The sequence below is a fragment of the Urocampus carinirostris genome, chromosome 1 (genome assembly GCF_059441175.1).
Source record: "Urocampus carinirostris isolate Australia breed hairy pipefish chromosome 1, RoL_Ucar_1.0, whole genome shotgun sequence".
In the NCBI taxonomy this organism is placed as follows: Eukaryota; Metazoa; Chordata; class Actinopteri; order Syngnathiformes; family Syngnathidae; genus Urocampus; species Urocampus carinirostris.
Genome location: NC_142349.1, coordinates 19,653,571 through 19,668,121, shown reverse-complemented (window position 1 = coordinate 19,668,121; position 14,551 = coordinate 19,653,571).

Sequence of the window (14,551 nt, the reverse complement as noted above, 5' to 3'; positions counted from 1 at the left end):
ATTTGCGCCCACCTCTTGCCACAGCCCACCCAGAATGGAAACGCGAGAGAAGCTGGCCCCGCTAGCGTCTCACGGCAAAAGATGGGCCATCGCCAGTATTTGCCAAACTAGATCAGAGCGGCTGAGCCACGGGCAGTTGTTGACAAATGGCGTTTTATGAAGGGTAAAGTTGAAATGGGTCTTATCGAGAGCTTGACACTGAAGGAGGGGTGGCAGGTGGGAGTGAGTGAAGTCTCGGAAGATTCTCTCACACTCCTCTGCTATCCCAAACGAAGCTGCAAAACAGCCTGGAGGGGATTTGCAGGCACAACTAAGGAGAACCTAGAGTCACAGAAAGTTCCAGAAGCTGGGTTTTAAATAAAGCATATTCTCTGAATTTGAGATAAAAAATGTGCACTAGATAATAAACATTATAGTACTGCCTTTTCCAATAAATATAATTTATTTTTTATTCTAGTGCTGACGATTCTCTCCCAGAAGCTCTTTTGTCAAAAAAGGTGCCTTTCATAGGCAGAGTAACCAGTCGAATACTGCACTGAATCTGTGGTTCTTTTGAAAGATTAGATCTCTCAGATATTGGATAGAAGACTTGAGCTGAACTGCTGTGACTTTTCCTGCTTTGCATATTATTATCTAAAGGCACCCTTGCACACAATATCCAGTTTGTATCATTTACGATCAGAGATTTTCACATAGGCACATGGAAGAGGCCATGTTGCTTGAACCTCTCACCCCACTCTGTCATGGTTGCCCATTGCCCTCGCTTGGCCACGCCCATTTGGCGCCAGCTGTGGCTCATTGCCTGATTGGCTTCCCTCCTATTTAAGCTCAGTGCTCTCACTCACCCCTTGTCACTCCGTGTGTGTATCCTGTCCGGTCTCTACCCCGTCTAGCTGATCCTGTTTGTTATCTGACTCCAGTCTCCAGTATTGGTATCGATCCCGTCCATCCCTTCATTTCTGTTATCCGACTCCAGTGTCCAGTGTCTGGTATCGATCCCGCCTGTCTCATCCTGTCCAATATCTTGCGCCAGTCTCCAGTATCCGGTATCGATCCCGTCTGTCTCCTCCTGTCCGGTACCGACCCCGTCTGTCTCCTCCTGTCCGGTATCGACCCCGTCTGTCCAGTATCTGCTCGTGTATCTGGTATCGATCTCACCGGCCTGTGGCTTCCTGTTTTTCCACGCGGGACTTCTGTCTTACTTCTTCCGTCCAATGATGGCTGAATCACAAGCGTTTTGTGTTCACACGCATGACTGCCCCATTCCCGTAAAATAAAGCTTGTGTAAAAACGTTACACATCTGGGTCCTCCTCTTGTTCTGGTTCTGCCAGGACAGTGTAAGATTATTATTATTATTGCTATTGGGTTTTTTTTCAATTCATGATTTTTTACTTAAAGTATTTCTTCAAAATTCAGTTTTTCAAATGAACTTCAGTTAAAGGGACACTGTGTTATATTTGTCCCTCAGATGTCACTGAGTTGTGGAGTACAACCAAAGGTTTATGCCACGAAGCGCAAGGAAGACAATAAACTGCAGGGACTATAAGTGACCAGAACACACCGTTTCCCTTTTCATTTTTTTTTGCAAAACCTTTCACAAGGTCTCTGTTTTTTGAGGTACCTGGACTAGCAATCATCTTGCTCCCGCTAGGGGAGCCTCATTCAATGTAAAATATTTAAACATTTTTGACCTACAAGTTCGGGTTTGGGGTTAAGATCTTACATCAACTCTTTAATGAATACTAAATGAGTGCATTTCTGAAAAAACTAAATCGCAGAGAGGTGTCCACACATTTGTTTGTACCAAACAATGCATCAATCTATTTTCATGAGAAGGCAGGGGGCTCTGGGTGTAATGCAAGATTGTGCTGGAATATTGACAAACATTTGGTAGGAACAACAATAAACACATAGACCGTGTTATTAGTGGATTGCCATTTGAAATTGGGTAAAGATCGTAAAAGTAGATTCAGCTGGATAGTTTGTCTCCTTTAAAGCAATAATTGCATGGCAAAAACTGTTTGCCAAACAATAGATATCTTTTATTCATTTCATATTACATATTTGAAATGGTACGGGGCCCAACACTTGCGGTTCGATTTGGGTCCTGCTTGCGGAGAGGGGCCCCTTTAGGTACTTTTTCTTACATAGATACTCAATGTAATTTTACTTCGGTGTATTTGTTTGCATGTTAAGCCCCTTTTCCACTACACAGTTCTGGCGTCACCCGCCTTTGCCTGGCCTCGCCCCAGGTACCTTTTATATTATAGGTTAGTACTGAGTATTGCCGTCAATTCAGCGTCATATTTGCCCCGAATCATCATCTCAAATCTTAAGCGCGAACCAGAAGCATACTCACACTCAGACAAGCAACAGTGGATGAACAGGCAACTGAGCTGTTAATGTACTTGAAAGGCTGTGTGGCCTTTTTTTGGAAAAAGACAAAAGTTAGGAAACACAGGACCTTGTCAGAAGAGCACGGTGCTTAAAAATAATGTTCCTTGCGGAAGAACACAAACACGGGACGCGGGGAGGACGAACTGATCCTTCTTGGTAGTGGTAGTGGGGATACAATATTACATAATCAGAAAAAAAGACAGCCCAACTGCACACACAATGGCCTTCAGCCACTAAACCAGTGCATGCTACCTGTTGCTTGTTTCCTGCTTTCTCGTCTGTATCCTCCTTTCTGCAGGGCGTTCTCAGGTCCAGAGATAATGCCCCAGCACTCCGAAACGTATCCGCTCAACCGAAACTCCCTAGCCACTCACTGATAGTCTATCGCCCAGGAAGGAAATACACAAGCCAAAATTGGGACGGTATCTAGCCAAAGGCAATAAAACAATTGAGATGGCTACATAAAAGCTGCTCCACCAGGATACAAATAGGCACCTTCGGCCATTTGAATTGAACAGTGTTGAGTGACTTGGCACCATGCCTTGAGGGGATGTGACTCAAAAAGCTCAAAATTTGAGGCTGCTTTTGAATGACAGATAATTGCAATAAAATAAGAGTGTGACTACTGATTGTCTGCACTTTCTGGACTGCAGGCTCTAATGGGCAGATTCAACAAAAGTAATCTTCCACTGTCATAAGGATACCTTAAGTAAAAAACATTTTGTAATTATAAGACTACAACCTAAACATATGACTAGTGTAAATGTTAAGGGCTTGTTGCTTTATCTCAATGTTTCACTGTACTCTGGATTCTGCTCCTGCCCCACATACTCCTACCTGTCTTGATCATCAGGTGAGAATGACATTGTGGCCAACAGAGTCCAGCACTAAAAATAAACCGACGGACTTTCCCCACTTCAACTTCCTGGTTCCTGACAACAGCTTGTCTACATCCAAACATATTTCGTTCTTTATCTATTGGGTAAAAACCGGTGTTGGGCATGTTACTTAAAAAAAAAAATTAGTTATAGTTACTCATTACTTCCTTTCAAACATAACTGAGTAACTGAATAACTTGATGGAAAAGTAACCAGTTAACAGGGAAAGTATCTATCTATCTATCTATCTATCTATCTATCTATCTATCTATCTATCTATCTATCTATCTATCTATCTATCTATCTATCTATCTATCTATCTATCTATCTATCTATCTATCTATCTATCTATCTATCTATCTATCTATCTATCTATCTATCTATCTATCTATCTATCTATCTATCTATCTATCTATCTATCTATCTATCTATCTATCTATCTATCTATCTATCTATCTATCTATCTATCTATCTATCTATCTATCTATCTATCTATCTATCTATCTATCTATCTATCTATCTATCTATCTATCCACCCATCCATCTATCTTTTGAGGTTTGGCTGATTAAAAAGAGCCTTCTTTTTCGGCTCCCTAATGGCTCTTCAGGTTGTTTTTGTTGTTTAATCCATATGCTGTAAAACCATTTATTATGAATTATTATAAATGACTTGAAAAGGGAGAAATAAAGCATGATTAACACTTACATTTTTAACACTGAAAAACACAGGAAACATAATTAAAAATATTTTCAAATCTACAAAGAAATAGATAAAATATAAAATTTGTTTAACCTTTTTTATACTCAACATATTGAAAGTCAACAGCACAGAATCCCTGAAAAAATGCATATTGACCAATCACAAGAGAAAAGTAGCGTCTCGAAGGGGACCGGCTCTTGACTGGCGGGTAGCCGGCTCCCACTTCCAAGAAAAGGTTCATAGAACCGTTTTGTTCGCAAACAACTCGAGCCGGTCGCTGCATTCACCCATTTGCCTTTTCTTTCAGCGCATTAGTCGATATTGCTATTTTAAATGGTGACATGATGCCAACAAAACTTATACGAGAGCAAAAAACACTGTTGGCGTTCTGCAATCAAAGTAAAGATAACGGCGTTGTAACGGCGGAAAAAGTAATTTGTTACATTACCTCGTTGCTGAAAAAATAACGCTGATACGTAACATTGTTATTCATAACGGCATTATTCCCAACACTGGTAATAACAAAAAACGTCTATTAGTTTGACGCAAAAAAAAAGGATAACATTGTTAAAGGTGGCATGTGTTGTTTGAGGTCTCCTTAAAAAGTTAAAAGTGGAACATTTTATCCATCTAGTATGTGTTGACAATGCCCAACTGAGTTGAAAGTAATAAGAGGACTTCTTCAAATACAGTCGAAACGGTGAGCCAAACCCCAAGAAAGTTGAAAAGGAGAATACAAGTGCATAAATGCATGCACTAGCCTCAAATTATGAAAGAGCTGCAATGACTACACAAGCCAGGAGATGGCAGCACTAGGTAAAAAAGTTCCAAATCCAATACAGCAAAATATATTTTTAATCCCAGCTGCCGTACCGCTCCCTGTCTCATGTCTGTTTCCGTTATTCAATCTAGTTTCCAAACACTAATAGCTTTAAGCAAATAAAATCCTGTTTTTCTTTAATTAAAGGGCATCAGAGCCATGCCGGGGAAAAAATAAGCTCCTTGGTGGAGGCAATTGGAAACAAGGTAACGTTGTTATAAATGTCTTCTTTTCCAACTCTCCCCTTTCACTAACCTGCCACCTTAGCTTGGTCTTTTTTTCAGCGGCTCTCATTTGCTTGAATGGGTCATGAAAAGCGCCATTCTTCCCATGCGACCACTCATCGCGTCCGAACCAGATTGAAATGAGAGCGTGATGATATGCCGTCACTTTGCACAGGATTCCCCTGGACTACACTTGTGACCTTTGCCAAAGAGACTTGCTTAGTCAAAAAATGTACTTCCTGTTTGGCGGTGACGCTGCTTGTTGCGACAGTAGGGGAATGCGCACAAAACCTATGTGGGGATTCACTTATCAAGTGTTTCCACTGCAAATTTTACTGTTAGTACTCACCAATGAAATGAATACGCTCAAGAAAGACTGGGAGGGAGAGCCGAGAACAATCGCAGACTTGAAAGGCTTTAAAACTGAGTCTTATTACTAAGTTTAAAAACAAAATCGGCATTGAGGAAAAAGACACAAAAATGTTTGGCAACAACCACTCGAGTAGGATTTCAAGCATGGAAACCCTCTTTCTTAATTTTTTTAAAATTAAAGCACAGTTTATCATACAGTATGTTTCATTTCCTTGGCCATATCACTGCTTCAGACACAGTGCACGATCGCACAAGTGAGGAAACGCTGACGACATTTGCACCCACCTCTTGCTAGAGCTAATAGTTCTGACACTAAATTTTCCCCGAGACATAACATCAAAATCAATAGTTAATACTTTAATCCTTATTGTTTTATATTCCATGAAGACAAAAGGCAGTGACTGAAATAACGTCTGCCTGGACGCCCGGGGCGTGCATCTTTTACGTCGGGCTAACAACTTACAATACGTCTCCGCCCGGGTGGCCGACAACTTTAAAAAAAAAAAAAGCAAAAGATTTTTTTTTCAAATCAAACGTTTGCTCTATTCCGATTTCAAAGTCTTCGTTCGATTTGGAAATTACTGAATTTCGGTTCATTAGGCAATTAGCATGCTCGGCAGCCGATCAGAAGACTGCATCGAATAACAGTGCTTCCGGACTTTCCCGAGCGTTATAAGGTCGTGCATTTGCATATCATTTTCCAAAGTAGACACACAGAGAACAGAAGAAAAATCGATAAGTGATTAGGAATCAAACAAAAACCTCAGCCCCAGAAGAAATATTCAAAAGAAACTAACAAAATTTATGACGCTACAAAACGTAAAGCATCGTGGAAAGAGGAGTTCACGTGGCTTGTAGCAGACGACGCAACGCAAACATTGCATGAATGAAGATGTGTAAATACAGATACATACTGATGGCAAATGGAAAATAGTGATGTCATATACATGTAATGAATGTTATAAGTAAATTTATCCATCCATCCATTATCTGAACCGCTTATCCTCAGTAGGGTCACGGGGGTGCTGGAGCCCATCCAGCTGTCTTCGGGCAGTGGGCAGGGAACACCCTGAACTGGTTACCAGCCTGTTGCAGGGCACAGAGAGACAGACAACTCACTCAGTGATTCACACCTAAGGACAATTTGGACCGGCCAATTAACCTGCCATGCATGTTTTTGGAATGTGGGAGGAAACCGGAGCGCCCGGAGGAAACCCACGCAAGCACGGGAAGAACATGCAAACTCCACACAGGGGGTTCGATCTCATGACCTCAGAACTGTGCCGCACACGCGCTAACCACTGCACCGTCATGCTGTCCAAGTAGATTTATAATAAACCTTATTTTAAAGTGTTGTTCTGTTATATATTCTGTAAAGTCAATCCTTAATACTTTGCAACAGTGTTTTTTTTTTTGTTTGCGATTAGTCGTCATATTATGTTTCAAGTTGTGAAAAATGGGGCAGGCAACTTCTCGGCTGGGCAAGCAACTTTTCAGAGTTGTCTGCCCTGCTTTCCGGTAACTTTTTGTCACGAGTTTCAGACACTGCAAAAAGAAATACATATTTTATTTATGGATACATTCAGGATGTATAATACCTTTTAAATTCAGATTCTGTTTCAGAAAACAAATTGGACTTCAAAATTCCCGTAAAATCAAACATACTTTTTGGATACATTTTAGAAAAAAAAAAAAAATATATATATATTTTAGGAGAAACGACTAAACCAAGATTAGCAAAAACATGTAAATTATTGTTCTGACAATCTTCGGAATTACGGTGAAAAATATTTTGGGTGAAAAGGGAGACGAGCAATGGACTATTAAGCAGAAAGAAACATTAAACAATGCTACCAGATGCCTTTAGGAAAAGAGCAACAAGAAATACAACAACTTGGAGATGGTAAAAGCAACTTTTTTTTAAAAATCAAACTTGAATTTGCAAATGTCAAGCCACATTGCATTAGACATAATTTTTATGTCATGAAACGAGTAAGGCAGTTTGTTCTATAGTGCTGTGCGGTTATTTTAAGAAAATACCAACTGTAAAATCAATGTCACAAGTATCCATTACAATTTTGTGGATGCAGTGTTAGGACTAACGCGTTACAAAGGAACGCGTTCCTGGAACATAATTATTTTGCTTGGTAAAAAGTACTGTAATTTTGTTTTAATAAGATTTACTAACTCAACTAGTGTTACTAAATGAAGCGTAACTGCGTTACTTGTTAAATGCAGATGATTTCTGACTGTTGAATAATTAGGGATTATTCATATTGTCACATCCAACCCCTGATCTGGTAGTGGCAACTGGAATATAAAAATACAGGTAAATGGGGTTAAGGTGGTGCTGTCTCAAGCAAAGAGTGCAAGAATGACAAATTTCTCAGCATTTGGATAAACTTGTTGGTGTCTACACGCCTATCTCCAAATTTACAACTCTAAAATAAAATACACTAACCAGCGTACATGTGCATATTAGGTGGTGTGTCACCAGCAAATGTTAAGCAGCATCTGGAGAGGGGGTGGCGTTGCTTATACAGCAACAACAAACGACCTCAATCAATGGGGCAAACGTAAGCACATATTATAAGGTTAAAGTGTGCGAAATTTTGCTATTTTTATTTGTAAAATTATTTTTACTTCACACCATGTCTGGAGGACAAAAAAAAGTTCTTGACCAGACACAAAAGCCTGCGGGAAGTTGAGAGGAGGTGGACTTGCTATCTACGTGAACACGAGGTGGTGTAACCCTGGGCACAATGATTTCCATCTGCTGCAGGGACGTCGAACTTTTGGCCTAGCGTGTGACATCATCCACTCCGCGGTTGCTTAACTACAACACAGCACCCCGAGGCCATCCTGTTAATCTGTTAATAAACAACAAAGGGTTCCTCTTGGAAGTTTTACACATCTATTTGTTTTATCACGACGATATTCTAAAGCAGTTTTGAGGGGTTGCTTTCCATAGAAGAAGAATTTACTTTTATTGTCATTCTTTGTAACAATGCACACAGAACAAAATGTCGATACACCTGACCCGTACAGTTAAACTGTAGCGAGCCGATGCAGCTGCAGCCAAACAGGGCGCAGTCATTTTAGTCATTAGGTGACCAAACCCCCCAATTCCAACCCTTAATGCTGAGCGTCAAGCAGGGAGGCAATGAGTACCAATGTTGTAAGTCTTAGGTATGACTCGGCCGAGGCTTGAACCAGCGCCCTCCCAGTCTCAGAGCGGGTCCCCTACCATCTAGGCTACCGAGCTGGCGAATATATCCGGTAATTTGTAACCGCATCGTTTTTGTTTTGTTTTGTATTCTGTAGTAATTCTTTAATATTTAGTGTCAGTAATCTTAGGGGTGACTGAGTTACATTTGAAATGAAGAAACTAATAACTGAGACTAATTATATTTTTTCAGTAACATGCCTGACACTGTATAGTTGTGCCAAATTATTTCAGGAGACCCCATGTTTTAAGCTAGCAGCAAAAGTGTATTGAATACATTTAAATTGTAAAAAGCAAAATAAAAAGTAAATAACAGTTGCTATTTCTTGTTTTGTATACTACGTGCGAGCACGCCTTAGTGGCTGGTCTCTCCTCAGCAGCTCATATGCAGTAAATCAATTTTGTCGTATTGCGGTCTCACAGTCACTTTGCAGTACAATCACAGACACAGAACTGCAGAGGGCAGAGCAACATGGGCTGGACTGCGTGCCAAACATAATAAGTTTTGGGCTCGTACGCTTTCCCTTGCTGCTTCCCCCGCCAATCCCGTCGGCGCTCCCGTCTTCAGAGCGACCGCGGCTCGGCGGGACAGCGCCTTCTAATTGGGGTGAGCCGGTGGAGGTAGCCCTCGAACCTCCGGGAGCTCGGCTTTGGGCATTCTAATGTTACGCCTAAAGGAAATTGTCCCGTGCCGTTTCCTGAGCTTCAATATTTGAGCTGTTTGCTTTCCATTCTTGTGTGACTGTGAACTCGGAAGAGTTTTTATTAGATTTGCTGTCTGCTGTGCTTGGATACATTATTTGGGACTACACTACATCTAGATCAAGACTGGGTCTTTCGGAGATGGATCTCAAACGTTATTAAAGCACTATACACTAAGAAAAAAGTATTCCTTTAGTACAGTTAATCAGTGATTCTTTTTCTTCCAATTAAGTGAAATTCCCATTTTTTTCAGTAAAGGTTCACCCAAAAACCCCAATTTGGCCGCATACTTGAATGTGCGCCTTATGCACTGTTTTATAATCCAACCACACTGATTCACATAGTGCATTCTGATAGCTCAAACAGCTCTTTTACGTACGCATTTATATAAAATCAAGACGCTGTTGATGCACAGGTGAAGAAGTGGAGAGACTGTTTATTCTATGAGAATGCATTATGCAAATTAGTGCTGTGGCACTGTAAAAAAGTATGATGATACTATAAACGCAAAGGCCTTTTCATATGTCAACTGTTCCACTGGTCATCTAGTGGTATTGTTTTGGCACTCTCACCGCTGCTACTTGGGTACAATTCTCTTTGCATACAATGTTTTGCGATTTGAGTTAGGAGCACATATTAATCCATCACATTAATATGTTCCCGTAGCCTTAATTTCCATCTGCATGATAGTCCGGTGCGTCTTATATAAGAAAAATAAATGACAAAAGATTCTTTTTTGGTGCACCTTATCGTGCAATCTATACTGTTAATGACACGCATCTATGTGGAAGAGCAGATACATACATACAGTCCCAAAAATTAGGTTTGTAGGGTTTCTCACAAAGGTTCCACACGTGACAATCAGCTATTGAGCGAGCCGGCAGGTTATCATGGAGCAGTGACCTTCTTATCGCAGCGCCTCCTCACACGCTCTGTAATTATAAATCTAGAGTTACTCACAGAATCTACACCTCGACGCACTCCTATGACCTGGAACTGTGGCTCCGACGCACCTTAGCGGGCTTGAAGTCGCCCACTGAGGCCTTTCTTTCTAATGACAGGGCACACAGATGGCAGACCTTGAAAATAAAATATCAGTAAAGAATCAGCTAACAGCCGCACCAAATGCGTAATGTGATACTCATTGTTAGGCACGTTACTGAAAAAACAGTTTGTAGTTACAGTTACCTTTGCTGCACTCGAAAAGTAATTCCGTTCCGAAAGTAACGATCTAGTTGCAAATGACCGTATACTAAATACTCGCATTGAAGCCGACTCCTCTAAAACTGATTTAAATAGTCACATGATAAAACTAATAGAATAAAACATGTACACCAACCTGTGGAAGCGGTGAACCATGTTTTGGCTTGTTCAATCTTGAGAACTTGCAAACATACACTTGGCCGAGGAACCCCATATCCATTTTGTCTCTAAGCTTCAAACCAATAAATCAATACCTTCTTAATTTCTGGGTTCTGTCAAGACATTTTCTTTTTTTCTCCAGGCATGGTGTAGTGTAAAATCAATTGGTAATTCAATGATTAAAAGGCCTACTTTTACGGAAATTCAGTGGTTACGGTTGCCCCATTGAATTTTTTCTGTTCCTGTAAAAGCCACGCCCCCTTTCCATGTGCTACCTACCATTCGCAACTTGTGACACACAACCAAATATGCGCATATATATTTTATAGTTGTATATACGGCTTAGATGCGAGTATACTGGACTGTCTCAGAAAATTAGAATATTGTGATAAAGTTCTTTATTTTCTATAATGCAATTAAAAAAACAAAAATGTCATACATTCTGGATTCATTACACATCAACTGAACTATTTCAAGCCTTTTATTATTTGAATATTGCTGAATTTGGCTTACAGCTTAAGAAAACTCAAAAATCATATCTCAAAATATTAGAATATCATGAAAAAGTATACAAGTAGGCTATTCAGCTAATCACCTGAATCATCTAATTAACTCGAAACACCTTGCGAGGGTTTCCTGAGCCTTAAAAACACTCAGCTTGGTTCAGTAAACTAAATCACAAGTATGGGGAAGACTGCTGACCTGTCTGCTGTCCAGAGGACCAACATTGATACCCTCCACCAGGAGGGTAAGACACAAAAAGAAATTTCTCAAAGAGCAGGCTGTTCACAGAGTGCAGTTTCAAAGCATATCCACAAAAAGTCTGTTGGAAGGGAAAAATGTGGCCGGAAACGCTGCACAACCAAGAGAGATGACCGCAGCCTTAACAAAATTGTGAAGAAGAGCCGCTTCCAGAATTTGGGGGAGCTTCAAAGACAGTGGGCTGAAGCTGGAGTCCAGGTATCAAAAGCCACAGTTCACAGACGTGTCCGGGAAATGGGCTACAATAGCCGTATTCCCTTGGTCAAGCCACTTCTGAACTCAAGACAACGGAAGAAGCGTCTGACTTGGGCTATGGAGAAGAAGCACTGGACAGTTGCAGAGTGGTCCAAAGTCCTCTTTTCAGACGAAAGCAAGTTTTGCATTTCATTTGGAAGTCAAGGCGCCAGAGTCTGGAGAAAGGCTGGAGAGGAGCAAAATCCAAGTTGCTTGAAATCCAGTGTGAAGTTCCCACAGTCAGCAATGGTTTGGGGAGCCATGTCAGCTGCTGGTGTTGGTCCACTGTGTTTCATCAAGTCCAGAGTAAATGCAACTGTGTACCAAGAGATTTTAGAGCACTACATGCTTCCATCTGCTGAAAAGCTCTATGGAGATGAGGATTTCATTTTCCAGCATGATCTGGCACCTGCCCACAGTGCCAAAACCACCAGTAACTGGTGCACTGACCATGGCATCACTGTCCTTGATTGGCCTGCTAATTTCCCTGACCTGAACCCCATTGAGAATTTGTGGGGTATAGTTAAGAAGAAGACGAAAGACACCAGACCTACAAATGCAAATGAGCTGAAGGCCGCTATCGAAGCATCCTGGGCATCAATAACACCTCAGCAATGCCACAGGCTGATTGCCTCCATGCCACGCCGGATTGATGCAGTAATCCGTGCAAAAGGATTCCCAACCAAGTACTGAGTGCATCAATGGACATTTTCAAATGTTTGATTTAGTTTTGCTGTTATAAAATTATTTTTTTACTTGGTCTGAGGAAGTATTCTAATATTTTGAGATAGGATTTTTGAGTTTTTTTCAGCTGTAAGCCAAAATCAGCAATATTCAAATAATAAAAGGCTTGAAATAGTTCAGTTGATGTGTAATGAATCCAGAATGTATGACATTTTTGTTTTTTTAATTGCATTACAAAAAATAAAGAACTTTATCACAATATTCTAATTTTCTGAGACAGTCCAGTATACCGTAGGGAGTTTATCTCCATGAGGAGAAGTTCAGTGCTATCGTACACTGTAACTGTATTTAATTGTACTTTTACAGTAAATATAAACACGTCCACCCTTCAAAAATGCTGCTGGTGGATCAAGGGTCATATGTTACGTGGTGAGGAAGAACAGTTAGAGATCATTGGGCGTTGCAAATCGTGACCTGCTTTAAATAACTAGTGGCACAATGTTGTCACATTATACAAACAAAACGTTACAATACTCTTTTGGGAAAAGGGTAATTCAGTTCATTTGTAATGTGTTTGTCCCAACACTCATGATGTTAAATGATAATATTTAAATAAAGCTTTATGTACAATACAGAAAGTAAAAATACTAAGCCACAGTTAAGAATAAATTAAATGAGCTCATCTTTGTAGAAGTTCCATATTTGAATTGATACGATTAGTTCTTATTCGTAACACCAACGAGGCAAACTTACAAATTATAAAACTTTTAATGTCCTAAAAAATGAACTTCAAATATGTTTTCTTTGCAACAGTGCAACCAAATGATTTATAAGGAATATTTTTTTGTTTAAATATTTCGGGGTGTTCTGTCTTGTCTGTAAAATTTTAGTAAACGCATTTTTAAATGAATATTTTTGACAGTTAATGTATATTAGGATTTGAGAACTTTAAACTTTAGCTATTTGTATGACCACTAGATCCCTATCTCGTGCATTGAAAAAATCCCATTCCAATGTGCTAGTTTGAGTCGCATTATCGACATCCACCACTGGATGACAGATATGGCTTATGGGACTTGGATTTGGATAATACAGAACTAATATTTTGATGTATTATGTAAGGATTAGTTTAAAGAGTTATTGTATATTATTTAGCACTGCCCAGTTGTAAAAAAATACATAAAATAAACTATATTATCTAAAAGATACAGGATATAAATTTGAATAATAAGCAAAAATACATAAATTATGACATAGGCATGTATTTTGAAAAATACTTAAAGGTCAAGAAATTTGTATTTATTTTACATAGAATGTGCTGACATATTTCTCCGCCATCTCACTGCTACGGTTAAAAAAACTTGTGTAAGGGTGGGCAAAAACTGAGAAGAAAAATGGTGCAGTTTGGTTAATTTGCGTGCGTCTCTGTGGATTGTATTCTACCTTACCTTGTGTCAAGCACAGGAGTAATGAGAGGCCTCAGTTCTGGCCAATAACCACCAACACTGTTTTGAAAATGGAATTCAAACCAGGGTACGTACAGGTAATTGTTAACCTTAAAACTGCTTAAATTTTATTGCTGTGTTTTTATGGTTCTAAAAGTACTTGAATTTTGGGTGAAGTGCTTGTAAATGCTTTAAATAGTTGCCATGTATCCCTGCCATCTGACTCCATAGACCATGCATTAAATAAAGAAAAAGAAATCAATTCTGCTTCAAAATGATGCCAACATTATGCTCTGGTGGATTCGCTTTGCTATTGCAATTCTTCTTCTCTCGTGAGTAGAGGTTAATTTGTATAGCGTTGTCATGTGAAGCGTCATCACACCCAAGGGGACAGGTGAAGAGACCAAGATGTTCTCCGGGTACTGGAAAATTGGAAAATTTGATTTATAAGTGCTTGAAAATTTTTGGATAGGGTCATTAAAATGGTGTACGAACCCATTCAAACATTGAAACTTTAATTTTTTTAAACACAGGTTGAAATACCCGCCTCAATGGAAAGCTTACCTTTAAGACCTTCTCATTAAACATTTCACTCATAATCTATAACTTTAACCTCCTCTTGTAGCCAAACATGAATTATTTAGTCGAACATGCATCCTTAACCCCTGACACTGACTGGGAAGTCAAAAACAACCTCAGTACATGTTTCTTGCCAAGATCCCAAACACAATCCACCGGGAGTCC